We start from the raw sequence: 13,203 nt of genomic DNA, 5'->3' as shown, positions 1-13,203 counted from the left end.
GTGATCCATCACTGTTTACTGAACAATAATATGTACTTTTTTACTGAAACTACGCAATTTTTTTTTTTTAATAGATAAGTAAACGTTTAAATTGAATAGACAGTTAATAGAGGTGATTGATAACTGTGAACTGCAGTGCACGGTGATTGATGATCATAGTTTGATTGATCACTACTGTTGGTACAGTTTCCGGTATGGTGTGAATCTGCACGTTCCTTTGATGTTCTTCACGCTTCTTAATAACTCTGCAAAACAACAAAACCTAGGGACCCTTCCGAGGGTCCCGCTCCGATGCCTAAGTTAGCTTCTGTGAGAGAAATAATGCTCTATGCATAAAAATTGAGTCTTCGTTTATACCTGGGGTATGAGCCTATTTATAAGCATAGAGGTGGAGTCAAACCTGGATTAGGACTCCTGCTCCTTGTTGATCTAGAACTGCTGTCAGAGTTCTAATTGGACTTTAATCCTTTATTAGACTTATAATTGGATATCTTCTTAAACTTCCAATCTGATATCTTCTTAGACTTTTGATCTGATATCTTCTTAGACTTCTGATATGATCATTATTCTTATCTGATCATTATTCTTATCTGTTTGGACCTTATTTGACTTTTGAATCTCCTCTTTGGATCGGGTTGAGTGGGATTTATCCCCAACAGTTACCCCCCAATTCCCTTATCCGAAGCTTGCTTGAATAATGGGAATTCCATGTCTAAGGAAACCCGATCTTTGTCTCCTTCTGAAAACCTGCTAACCTGCAAAACCTGAGGGTTAAATCTTACCCCCCATTACTTTCTTGTTTTTCCTTGGGTTTTCTCCCTGTTTCTTGGAATGGCTAACTCCTGAAAAACCTGAAAAAATCGAGGGTTAAATCCGACCCCCCTTTCTTCTTGCTCTCGGCTAGGACTGATCCGAGAGTTTTCTTCTTTCTCTCGGCTAGGACTGATCCGAGAGGCTCCTTCTCGGCTAGGACTGATCCGAGAAGTTTTTTCTTGCTCTCGGCTAGGACTGATCCGAGAAGTTTTTTCTTGCTCTCGGCTAGGACTGATCCGAGAGTTTTCTTCTTGGTCTAGGCTAGGACTGATCCGAGACTCTCGGCTAGGACTGATCCGAGACTCTCAGCTAGGACTGATCCGAGAGTTTTCTTCTTGCTCTCGGCTAGGACTGATCCGAGAGTTTTCTTCTTGCTCTCGGCTAGGACTGATCCGAGAGGCTCCTTCTTGGCTAGGACTGGTCCGAGAAGTTTCTTCTTGCTCTCAGCTAGGACTGATCCGATAGGCTCCTTCTCGGTTAGGACTGATCCGAGAAGTTTCTTCTTGCTCTCGGCTAGGACTGATCCGAGAGGCTCCTTCTCGGCTAGGACTGGTCCGAGAAGTTTCTTCTTGCTCTCGGTTAGGACTGATCCGAGAGGCTCCTTCTCGGCTAGGACTGATCCGAGAGGCTCTTTCTCGGCTAGGACTGGTCCGAGAAGTTTCTTCTTGCTCTCGGCTAGGACTGATCCGAGAGGTTCCTTCTCGGCTAGGACTGATCCGAGAAGTTTCTTCTTGCTCTCGGCTAGGACTGATCCGAGAGGCTTCTTCTCGGCTAGGACTGATCCGAGAAGTTTCTTCTTGCTCTCGGCTAGGACTGATCCAGAGGCTCCTTCTCGGCTAGGACTGATCCGAGAGGCTCCTTCTCGACTAGGACTGGTCCGAGAAGTTTCTTCTTGCTCTCGGCTAGGACTGATCCGAGAGGCTCCTTCTTGGCTAGGACTGATCTGAGAGGCTCTTTCTCGGCTAGGACTGGTCCGAGAAGTTTCTTCTTGCTCTCGGCTAGGACTGATCCGAGAGGCTCCTTCTCGGCTAGGACTGATCCGAGAAGTTTCTTCTTGCTCTCGGCTAGGACTGCTCCGAGAGGCTTCTTCTCGGCTAGGACTGATCCGAGAAGTTTCTTCTTGCTCTCGGCTAGGACTGATCCAGAGGCTCCTTCTCGGCTAGGACTGATCCGAGAAGTTTCTTCTTGCTCTCGGCTAGGACTGATTCGAGAGGCTTCTTCTCGGCTAGGACTGATCCGAGAAGTTTCTTCTTGCTCTCGGCTAGGACTGATCCGAGAAGTTTCTTCTTGCACTCGGCTAGGACTGATCCGAGCGGTTTTACCTATAAAATAAGCGATATCGACGGGTTCCCGGTCCCTAGACCGGGAACACTCCGATGCTTAAGTCAGCTTTATTCATTTATTCTGAAAATACTTATTCCCAAAATCTGGGGAATTTTCTGTCCAGTCTGAATTAAAAATAAAAGTCTATTTCTTTGCAAATATAAATACTAAAAAATAAAAGCAAGCCTGAAATTCCCGAGAGTCCTTTTTATGGGATCACGGGTAGATACTGTTGTTGCCTCGGCTCTCTATGCTGTGGGCTTCTACTTCTTCGGTCCTCTCTTCTTTCTATGTCATCTCGGGGATCATTCTCTTGATGCCTCTCGCCTAGTTGAGGACGGTCTCGGAGATAGTAATCCCGTGGCTGCTGATCTCGGGGCTGATAGTCCTGATGATTCCGAGGCCTGTTATTTCCTTACTGGTTCCGTTTTTCTCCCAAGAACCGAACCAGCTTGCCATTCTTTATGAATTCTTCTATTAACAACCTTAGGGTTACGCACCCCTCGGTGTAATGACCTGCTTGTTTATGGAAATCACAATACTTCCCTGCATTCCTATAAGGAGGATTACCTGGTATCTTTTGCGGTTCCCGAAACGCCGGATCTCTCTTGATCTCCATGAGGACTTCTGATATCTCGGCATTGAGAGGTGTAAAGTTGTAATCTTTGAACTTCTTTACCTGCCTCTGCTCTTCCCCGTCAGCTTTCCTGAATTCTTTCCTTTTCTTTTCTGGGGCTGTCTCTCGGGGTAGTCTAGAACTGGCCATAGACTTCAGCGTCTCTTCCTGATTAATGAATTCTTCTACCTTATCCATGAGGCCTTGCAAGGTACTCGGTTGCTTCCGGATCAACTTTTTCATCAAAGGCTCCTCGGGTGAAATTCCCTGATAAATGGTAGCAAAGATCATATCCTCGGTCGGATCTTCGACCGTAGCCTTCTCTCGGTTGAACCGAGCCATAAACTCCTTAAGACTCTCGTTGCCCTGCTGGTGCAATGATAGTAAATATCCCGAAGGCTTCTTCCTTGTCCGGAAAGCCAAGAACTCCGTTAGGAATATCTTGGACAATTCCTTGAACTGATCAACGGAATTCGGGGGCAGCTTCCTGAACCAGTCTCGGGCATTCCCCGAAAGAGTAAGAGGGAAGGCCCGACATGCTACTTCATCGGGTGTCCCGTGAAGGTCTAGATGAGCTTTGAAATTCTCTAGGTGATCCAAGGGATCTCTGTCTCCTGCATAACTTAGAATTTGGGGTACCTTAAACTTATTGGGAAGCTGATAGTCTGCCACCCGTCTGGTGAAGGGTGAGTCTGTACCCATTAGGAGCTTGTCCACCATTACGGATCTGCTTTTGTCCTTTCTTTCCATCTCCATGTACGTGCACCTTCTCTCCAGCTCAGCAATAACTCTGCTCAGATCTCCTTGGCGGTCATCCTCCCTCCGAGGATTATTGTTGCTGTTGTGATCTTCTTCCTCTCGCTCATCCCTGTTCATCTCGGGATTGGGCTGTTCCGGCCTCCTGCGCAGCAACTCGGCATTCCGCTGTGTTAAGGATTCAATCTGGGCTTCCAACACTGCTATGCGATCTTGATCTCCACCCCCCGGGGGAGGGTTCGGTGGAGGCTGCTGATTATTCTGAATACCTGGCTCCATTCGGACTATGGGCTCTCGGTTGGTCTGGCTTCCGGAACGTGTGTTCATCACCATGCTGGATCTTATTTTTCTTTTATGAGGAACGAATAATCGTTTCCCACAGACGGCGCCAAACTGTTGGTACAGTTTCCGGTATGGTGTGAATCTGCACGTTCCTTTGATGTTCTTCACGCTTCTTAATAACTCTGCAAAACAACAAAACCTAGGGACCCTTCCGGGGGTCCCGCTCCGATGCCTAAGTTAGCTTCTGTGAGAGAAATAATGCTCTATGCATAAAAATTGAGTCTTCGTTTATATCTGGGGTATGAGCCTATTTATAGGCATAGAAGTGGAGTCAAACCTGGATTAGGACTCCTGCTCCTTGTTGATCTAGAACTGCTGTCAGAGTTCTAATTGGACTTTAATCCTTTATTAGACTTATAATTGGATATCTTCTTAGACTTCCAATATGATATCTTCTTAGACTTTTGATCTGATATCTTCTTAGACTTCTGATATGATCATTATTCTTATCTGATCATTATTCTTATCTGTTTGGACCTTATTTGACTTTTGAATCTCCTCTTTGGATTGGGTTGAGTGAGATTTATCCCCAACAACTACAGTGCACGATTGATCAATCACAAAATATTGAATCGATCACAGATATTTTTTTTAATAGATCACTGTTCAATAAACAGTGATCGATCAGTGAACACATTAAATTTTTTGCTTTAATAGATCATGGATTAGATTCCTTTTTTTAATAGATCACTATTCAGTGATCGACACAATAATTTTTTACTTGAAATTATAATCTCATTGTTATATATTAGTGTTTCTATTGACTTTAAAATTATAATTTTGTAGATGGATAATAAAAATATGAACTGCAATCCCAACCTTGAATCAAAACAAAGTAACTCAGATGCTAGAGCTCTTTGGATAGTCCATGATCTAATCCCTACAACACGTGATTTTTTATCCAACACTGTTGGACCAGATACTGTCGGAAAGGGGGTGAGTCTAAATGGGGAAGTTCTGGACTTTTCTTTCTCTAATGGTATGAGTAATCCGACCCTAAATCTTTCCTAGGAGCAGCGTGAACGAAATGCGAGCAATGGCATTCCAGAAGTGCTACCGAGGGGCCACGGTAAGCGGAAGACTTTTCTGGTGGAAGGGGAAGGAGATGGGGACCAATCCCTGACTAGGAAACAAGCGATGGAAATTGTGGGTCTTTCGTATGGAGATAAGGCGACGGCTGTTGAATAGCCCTGCCTGAAGCAATGAGATGCCTAAGTTGGAATTGCCGGAAGCTTGGGAACCCCCGGACAGTTCGAGGGCTTTGCTTACTGGTGAAGAACAAGAAACCTGACTTAGTTTTCTTGATGGAAACTAAGTTAATGTATAGTAGAGCTTCTTTTTTAAAATCAGTTCTTGGCTTTGATAGTATGTTTGTGGTAGATAGTAAGGGTAGAAGTGGAGGCCTCATTTTGTTAAGGAATTCGGAGTGGCAGATTTCTATCTAGAATTACAGCAGACGGCACGTTAATGCTTCTATCCAAATGGGAGTTTTAGGTACTATTTGGAAATTTACGAGCTTTTATGGGCACCCTGAAGTTGCAAAATGTCCTGAAGCTTGGGCCTTACTGCGGTGCCTTTCTCAAATGTCACCTACTTCGTGGCTATGTATAGGTGATTTTAACGAAATCATTTCAGGGGCTGAAACAACAAGTAAGGCAGTTCGACCTTGTGGGTAGATGCGGATTTTTCAATAGACTTTGGAGGACTGTCAGTTGTCAGACTTGGGATTCAGTGGACCATGGTTCACATGGACTAATGGACAGAGGGGAGACGGATTGACTCTGGAAAGGTTGGATAGAGCTTTTGCTAATTCTGATTTGTGCTGGATGTTCAATGTGGTTGAAGTTGCTATCCTACCACGGTGTTTCTCAGACCATAGTCCGTTGTTGATCTCTTTCTCTCATAATCAAGCAGTACGGTGGCAAAAATCAAAATCCTTTCACTTTGAAGCCAGTTGGACAAAACATCTTGATCACAAAGCTTTGGTGAAAAAGGTGTGGCGGGTGAAGGATTCCTTTGGAGATAAGTTTGGGGTAATACATAGGAAGCTCCAAGCTTACCAAAAGACCTTGCAACAGGGGGTCCGAAAATCATGCAATCAAGAGAAAGCAATAATTCAAGAAAAAATGGGGAAGTTGCTAGATCTCCAGTAGCTAGCCGACCTGAGGTTGGCAGAGGAAGAGATGTCTATAAAAGAAGACCTGAATGTGTTGCTGGATCAAGAAGATTTGAAGTGGAGACAGAGGGCCAAGGAAGACTGGTTAAGGCTAGGAGATCAGAATACTAAATTTTTTCATGCTTGTGCTAATTAGCGCAGCAAGAAAAAAAATCATCCAGCAGATTGAGGACATGCATGGGAGGCTTTGAACATCTTCTCTGGAGTTAGAAGAGGCTTTTGTCAGCTACTTTCAGGACCTTTTCACGACAAGGGGAAATGGTGTTGTTGAACCCTGTATTTGGCATTTGGCAGTAAAAGTCACTCCTCAGATGAATGAAAAGCTAATTGCAGAGGTTACATTGGAAGAGATCAATATGGCTCTCAACTAGATGGCTCCCTTAAAAGCTCCTAGCCCAGATGGATTTCCAGCTTGCTTCTACCAGCAAAATTGGAGCATTGGGCATAAAGAGGTATGTGAGGCAGTTTATCATTTTTTTGAGACTGGTATCATGGAATGTAAGATTAATGCTACCAATATTGCTTTAATCCCCAAAAATTGTAATCCTGTTTGTGTTACTGATTTTCGACCTATTAGCCTTTGTAATGTCGTGTACAAGATTATCTCTAAGATTTTGGCTAATAGGCTTAAGTTAGTCTTGCCTGAAATTATCTCTAGCACACATAGTGCTATTCTTTCGAGAGACTCATCACGGATAGCATCATAGCTGCCTATGAGGCCATGCACTCAATGCAAAACAGAATGTGGAGTAAGGTGGGCTTTATGGGGATTAAACTTGACATGAGCAAGGCATATGACCGGGTTGAGTGGTCTTTTCTGGAGGCAGCTATGAGGCGACTGGGGTTTGATGAACAGTGGATTATATGGATCATGGCGTGTATTCTGTCTGTGTCTTACTTAGTGGTGATTAATGGGAGGCCTGTGGGGTGTATTCATCCTACTAGAGGAATTAGACAGGGCAATCCTATCTCTCCTTATTTGTTCCTTATGTGTGCTAAAGCCCTCAGTTCACTGCTCCATCATGTGGAGAATATGATGGGTCCCATGGTAGGCTAAATCTTGAAGATCCCTTGCAAGTTCCAGATGGGCCAATCACAAGGTCAAGAGCGAGGAAGATCAAGGAAGCAATGCAAGGATTGGTGCAATCCACTTGGGCCGAGTTTGCAAACTTATTGAGCAAGACCCCAACATTCAAGATGGGCTTGAAAGAAGAAGAACCAACTTTAATCCATGTGATAAAAGTGACAGATGGGGGCAGCATAGCCTAGCGCTTTAGTGCAAACTCTTTATTTCACTAAGTATAGGTGTGTGGGCCTATTTTTATGTTTCTATGGTTATAGGCTTTTGGGCCTATGTATTTCATTGAGTGGACTTCATTTATTAGTTATAGAAGTATAGTTTAGGATGTTTTGGGATTGAAGATGTTTAACCCATGTCTTTTAATTGATGTAGGCCTTAGTATGTTTAGGGTTTCATGGAGAGGTTTTAAAAAGACTTGTAGCCGCATTTGCTATGGAGGTTGAATTTGAATGAAGTTTTTTTTCTTCATAGAAAACTTTTCAGTTTTCTCTACTTGTTCTTGATTGAACTAAGAACTTATCAAAGGCAAACCCTTTGTGGCGTTCTAACCAAGTCTAGGTTCTTGACACGAGAATTCAACGAGTCTAGACCTTTTCTTGATTTGATTCTTGGCTTTCTTGGGTAGGTTTCAATTTGATTGTAGGTTCAAGGGAGTTCGATCCCACGGGTTCACATCAGAATACAGAAGTGATTTCAGGGGTTCCTACCTCAAAGCATGGGCCTAAGCTCAGCCATTTATTCTTTGTAGACGACAGCCTTATTTTCTGTAAGGCAAATCAGGTCGAATGGCATAGGGTGCTGAGGATATTGGGCATTTATGAAACTAGATCAGGTCAGAAATTGAACTTCCAAAAGACTTCCTTGTTTTTTAGCCGCAATACCACTATGGATCACAGACAGGAAATTCTCACCCTTTCCGGGTTGACTGAGGCAACAAGAATTGATACTTATCTTGGTTTGCTAGTGTTTGTTGGTAGATCCAAATTATAGGCTTTCAATGGCATCAAGGATAGAGTGTGGAAGCAACTGAATAACTGGAAGGTGAAGTTTCTGTCACAATTTGAAAAGGAGATTTTGTTGAAAGCAGTTATCCAAGCAATCCCGTCATATAGCATGAGTGTTTTTTTGCTACCAGTCACTCTATGCAATGACCTACACCGTATGATGCATAAGTTTTTGGTGGGGACACATGGCCAATGACGAGTTGGGAAAAAATGGGATTCTCAAAGGCGACGGGAGGTCTTGGTTTTAGGGATTTCACTCTCTTTAACAAGGCTCTTCTTGCTAAACAGGGATGGAGGTTGATTCAAAATCCTGATTCTTTAACAGCCCGGATTCTCAAGGCCAAGTACTTTCCCCAATCATCATTCTCGGACTCATCTCTCGAAACTAGACCTTCTTATATTTGGAGGAGCATTTCATCTGCCAAGGATTTGTTACAACAGGCGTTGATATGGAGAGTGGGGGATGGTAAGAGCATTAAAATATGGAGGGACAGATGGGTTCCTACCCCTGCTTCTTTTTCTATTCAACTCCCCTTAGCCCAAACATCTCTTCCCTTAGATTCTACTGTAAATAAGTTGCTGGACAGAGATGTGCGAGGCTGGAAGGTTGATCTACTTCGGTCCAATTTTACAAGAACAGAAGTTGAAGTCATTTCTAATATTCCAATCTGTCCCACCTTTTCGCCCGACTGCTTGGTTTGGAAGGGTACGTCTAATGGCTCCTTTTCAGTTCGCAGTGCCTACCACCTTGGGAAAGAACTTCAGCAGTGCTCGCTTGGGGAGTGTTCATCATTTGCAAAGTCGGGGGACATTTGGAAGGGGATCTGGTCACTTAAAGTTCCAAACCCAGTAAAAGTTTTCATGTGGAGAGCATGCCACGACCTTCTTCCAACTAAGAAAAATTTATTCAAAAGGAGGGTTGTAGAGACCCCTCTATGCCCATGTTGTGGAAGGGAGGAGGAAACTGCCCAGCATGCTTTATGGGGGTGCCCTTATGCCCAGGATGTATGGGGATGTGAGGCTAGTTGTTTCCACAAGTGTCATACTGAGAAAAAGAGTTTTGACTTGTTGTTTAAGGATCTTTTATCTAGATGGAACCCCAGACAATTGGCCCTTCTAGCATTGGTGGCACGGAGAATTTGGCTTCGAAGGAATTCAATGGTGTTTGAAGGCAAGTTTCTACACCTAAACACATTATTCTCAAAGGCTAAATTGGCTCTTAAAGATTTCATTAGATGTAATGATTTGAGCAACACCAATGACTGTGAGGAGACCAGAGGACCAGCTGTGGTAATGTCTTGGCAAGCTCCTTGTTCAGATACTGTGAAGATTAATTGGGATGTTGCCTTTAATCATAGATTGGGATGCATAGGATTGGGCTGTGTTGTTTGTGACTGGACTGGAAAATTTCTAGGAGCCAAATGCTCATTTCGACGTATAAAGGTGGGGCCAAAAATAGCAGAGGCCATTTATGCTATCCATGTAGTCCAGTTTGGGGTAGATGCAGGTTTCAGAAATGTCATTTTTTAGGGGGATTCCTTGCAACTTATTCAAGATTTACATATGGACTCCCCACTCCTTAATACCACTGGGCACTATGTGGACAGCATTAAGAATATGCAAGAATCTTTTAATTGCTCCAATTTTGTTCATTGCAAACGAGAGGCTAATGGCGTGGCACATTCTTTGGCAAAGAAGGCTGCTAATAATTAGTCAAACTATTTGTGGTCTAAGGAACCTCCTTTATTTCTTTGTAATCTAATTGGTAGGGAATGCTTATTTCCCTAGATCTTTTGTAAGATCGTCTTATTTATGAATGAAGCAACTATATTTGTTCAAAAAAAAAAAAAATTACTACAATCTTTTGTGAAGTTTGTGTGGATGAGGTGTTTCAGGGTAATCGACCAAATACCCACTTTACAAAAATAGGTTGGAGGAACATTGAAGCGACATTTAAAAATAACACCAGTAAGTCATGGGAATATCGTAAGTTCAAGAATAAGTGGGATACATTGAAGAAAATTGGATTCTTTGGAACAAATTGAAAGGAAGTGAAACTGGATTGGGGTTGGATGCAGCCAAAGGAACAATAGCTGCAACAAATGAGTGGTGGGATAGGAAGTTAAAGGTGTGTTTCTCCTAACCAATTTATGCTTTTTTGAAAAGGAATACTACGTACTTTTAGCTATTAGTATAGCCATTTTAATTATGTAGGAGGTTCTCAATGCTTCAAAATTCCGGGAATAAGGTTTAGAGAACCTTCATTTATTAGACATTATGTTCAACGATATTGCAGCCATAGGAGAAATTTCATGGACCCCCTCTTCGGGTGTTTTTCCTACTAATTTTGAAACTCTCGTGGATGTGTCATGTGACTCATCCGGTGAGCTGAGTCCTCAAAATGGTCATGATGATATTGAGATACTTAGTTCTACACAACCACCTAATTCTAAACAGCTGCCTAATCCTACACAGCCACCCCAAGAAAAGAGAAAGAAGCGAGTAGTTACCTTCATGCAAAGTAAGGGGAAGAAAGGAGGAACAATGTCAAAGCTGGTATAAGAGCTCAGTCGTATCAGTGATGCTGTAGAGCTAAAGAGGGAATTTAGGTAGTAATATTCATGATGTCATGGAGTGTGTGTGCACCTTGGATGGTGTTGAGAAGGGTTCAGATCTCCATCGTATGGCAGCTTGTATTTTCCAGAATATAGAGAAGAGAGAAAAAAATGTTTAGACTGTGATTTTATTTTCTCCACTTGCTACAGCTTATGTTATTTTATATTTGAACAATGTGATTTTCTAGGTTGTGATTGTTAAACAATTTCTCCAAAACATTTAGTCTGTAATGTTCTATCTTATTAATTGTTATTGTTTTTTAGGTTTCATATAATGGACTGTGATGACTATATGGATTACGGTAATGATGATCATTGCCATGATAATGACGAAAATGATGATGGTCATGATGATGAATTTTACCATCTTGTTTCTGCTGGATGTTGTGCAGGAGTGGCGTATGCCATTAAACACATTGATAAACAACCTTGTAGAAATTATGAAGAAACTGTGTATAGGTGGTTAATACATACATTGACTGGTAATGAGACAAAATGTCATGATATGTTTAGAATGAAACCACATGTTTTCTTTCAGTTATGTAATATTCTACAACATACATATGGACTTCAGTACACGAGACAAATTAGACTAGAAGAGTCAGTAGGTATATGTTTGATGACACTTGCACAAGGATTGTGTAATAGATTGGTTTAAGAAAGATTTCAACATTCTGGTGAGATTATACACAGACATTTGCATAAAGTTATAAAAGCGCTTAACCTAATGGCAATGGATCTCATCAAACCTTCTAACCCTACATTTGGTGAAGTTCCAAAAAAAAATACAGGATCGTCCATTGTATTGGCCACATTTTAAGGTACTTATTTTATTTGTTCATTAGCAGCTTCCTGCTTCTAAGAAAACGAGTAGCTTACTGTTTCTAAGAAATCTCGAGTAATAAAATGTTGTTCCTTGATATTCTTGTCTCCCAAAGACTTCAAACTTTTCACAGACAGTGGACGAGAATCATGTATCTACAAATATGTTAATACCGTAAGTAGCACGGAAAAAATAAATGAGAGCCTCCACCAAATGAAAAAACATGAAACCCCACTTTGCTTGAAATCCATAGAGAAATAAGAGCAAACAACTGCAAATTGCTCTCTCTTATTGGTTGCAAAAGCCAGTTTGCTGTGTCATCACCTTGTGCCAACCTTTACAAGAACAATGCAACTTTACATTTAACCAAAAAATAAAATTATAAAAAAGAAAACAACTCTATTTCTGTTGCAAAGAAAGTACTACACATAATCACTTGAGCAAAATATTATTTGCAGTTAAATAACTAAAATAATAATAATAATAACAGAAAAACTGCAGTTGCATATAGAGAGGATATTGATCTTTCCGTTCATGAAAATATATCCTACAATTAATCACAATTTCGGACTTATTCAATCAAGCTTCAGAAACATCAAACGAATTCCTAAGATTATATATACATGCGTGTGTAAATCAGTAATTGAAACCATCAAAAATAGTAAAACTAAGAGCGAAATAGGACCTGGACAAAGAGGGGTAGAATTGATCAGCGAAGAATGATAGTGCGGCATATTTGACATTTAGCGAGACTTCGAGTTCCTTTTTTTTTTGCACAATCCACAAGAAATTGAATGAAAATTTGCTTTTTAGTTTTTGGGAAATATTTGGTAGTGGATTGAGTGAAGAAGAAAATGATGAGATTTCTAACCTGAGTTGATCGCATGATGAACTGTATCAGCCGAAGCCGCAAGTGTGTGCTGTGGAAACTGGAAGCGGGAAGCCGATAATTCATTTCATCACGACACTTTTTCTTCTTAAAATGATTTGAGAAATGCTATGCTAACACCATACTCCCCATACCCAAATACCTACACGTGGCATTACCACATCTGATTTTATTTTTTTATTTTTTTACATTTTCTTATTTTGAAAGTAAAGATCGGTGAAAAGTTGGATTAAGATAGAGAACCAGAGAACATTTCGAACTGGCCGAGAGAGACAGCCAGCAACTAGAGCTTAGGATATGGATGGCCGTCAACTAGAGCTATGGAGAGATGGACGGCCGGTGTGTGTGTGTGAGAGAGAGAGAGAGAGAGAGAGAGAGAGAGAGAGGCGACTGGAGAGAGAGTGCCGGAGACAGAGAGAGACGGCCGGCTGGAGCTCGGGAGAGATGGACGGCTGAAAAGAGAGAGAGAGATATGAGGCTGTAGATGTTTCATGTTTTGGGACTATAGATGTTTAGAGGAAGAAAACGAAAAAATAATATTAAAAAAAAAAAAAAAATCTGATATGGTAATGCCACGTCAAGGTGTAGGTATTTGGGTGTGGGGAGTTGGGTGTAAGCCTAGCATTTCTCAAATGGTTTTACAGGAAAAATGGTAAGAGGTATGTTAGCTGCACAACTTTTACACAATAATTGCACAACAATATTTATGAGTAAATGAGTTTTAATTTTTGTTTAAAAAAAAATATGCTGGATAACATTAGGGGA

At 41.6% G+C, this 13,203-nt stretch overlaps 1 long non-coding RNA gene across 1 annotated transcript; it reads right to left on the bottom strand.

Annotated features, from left to right (window-relative positions):
• Window positions 1–11,604: 11,604 nt before the first annotated feature.
• LOC133878300 (uncharacterized) lies at window positions 11,605–12,290 on the bottom strand. The gene is made up of 3 exons (XR_009901873.1): window positions 12,235–12,290; window positions 11,785–11,884; window positions 11,605–11,704 (listed from the first exon to the last, which is right to left on the bottom strand). It is a non-coding gene; the product is annotated as an uncharacterized LOC133878300 (long non-coding RNA).
• Between the last annotated feature and the right edge of the window lie 913 nt (window positions 12,291–13,203).

This window comes from Alnus glutinosa, chromosome 1, assembly GCF_958979055.1.
Source record: "Alnus glutinosa chromosome 1, dhAlnGlut1.1, whole genome shotgun sequence".
Classification (NCBI taxonomy): domain Eukaryota; kingdom Viridiplantae; phylum Streptophyta; class Magnoliopsida; order Fagales; family Betulaceae; genus Alnus; species Alnus glutinosa.
The sequence above is the reverse complement of the archived record's forward strand: the minus strand, read 5'-3'. Positions and strand labels throughout refer to the sequence as shown.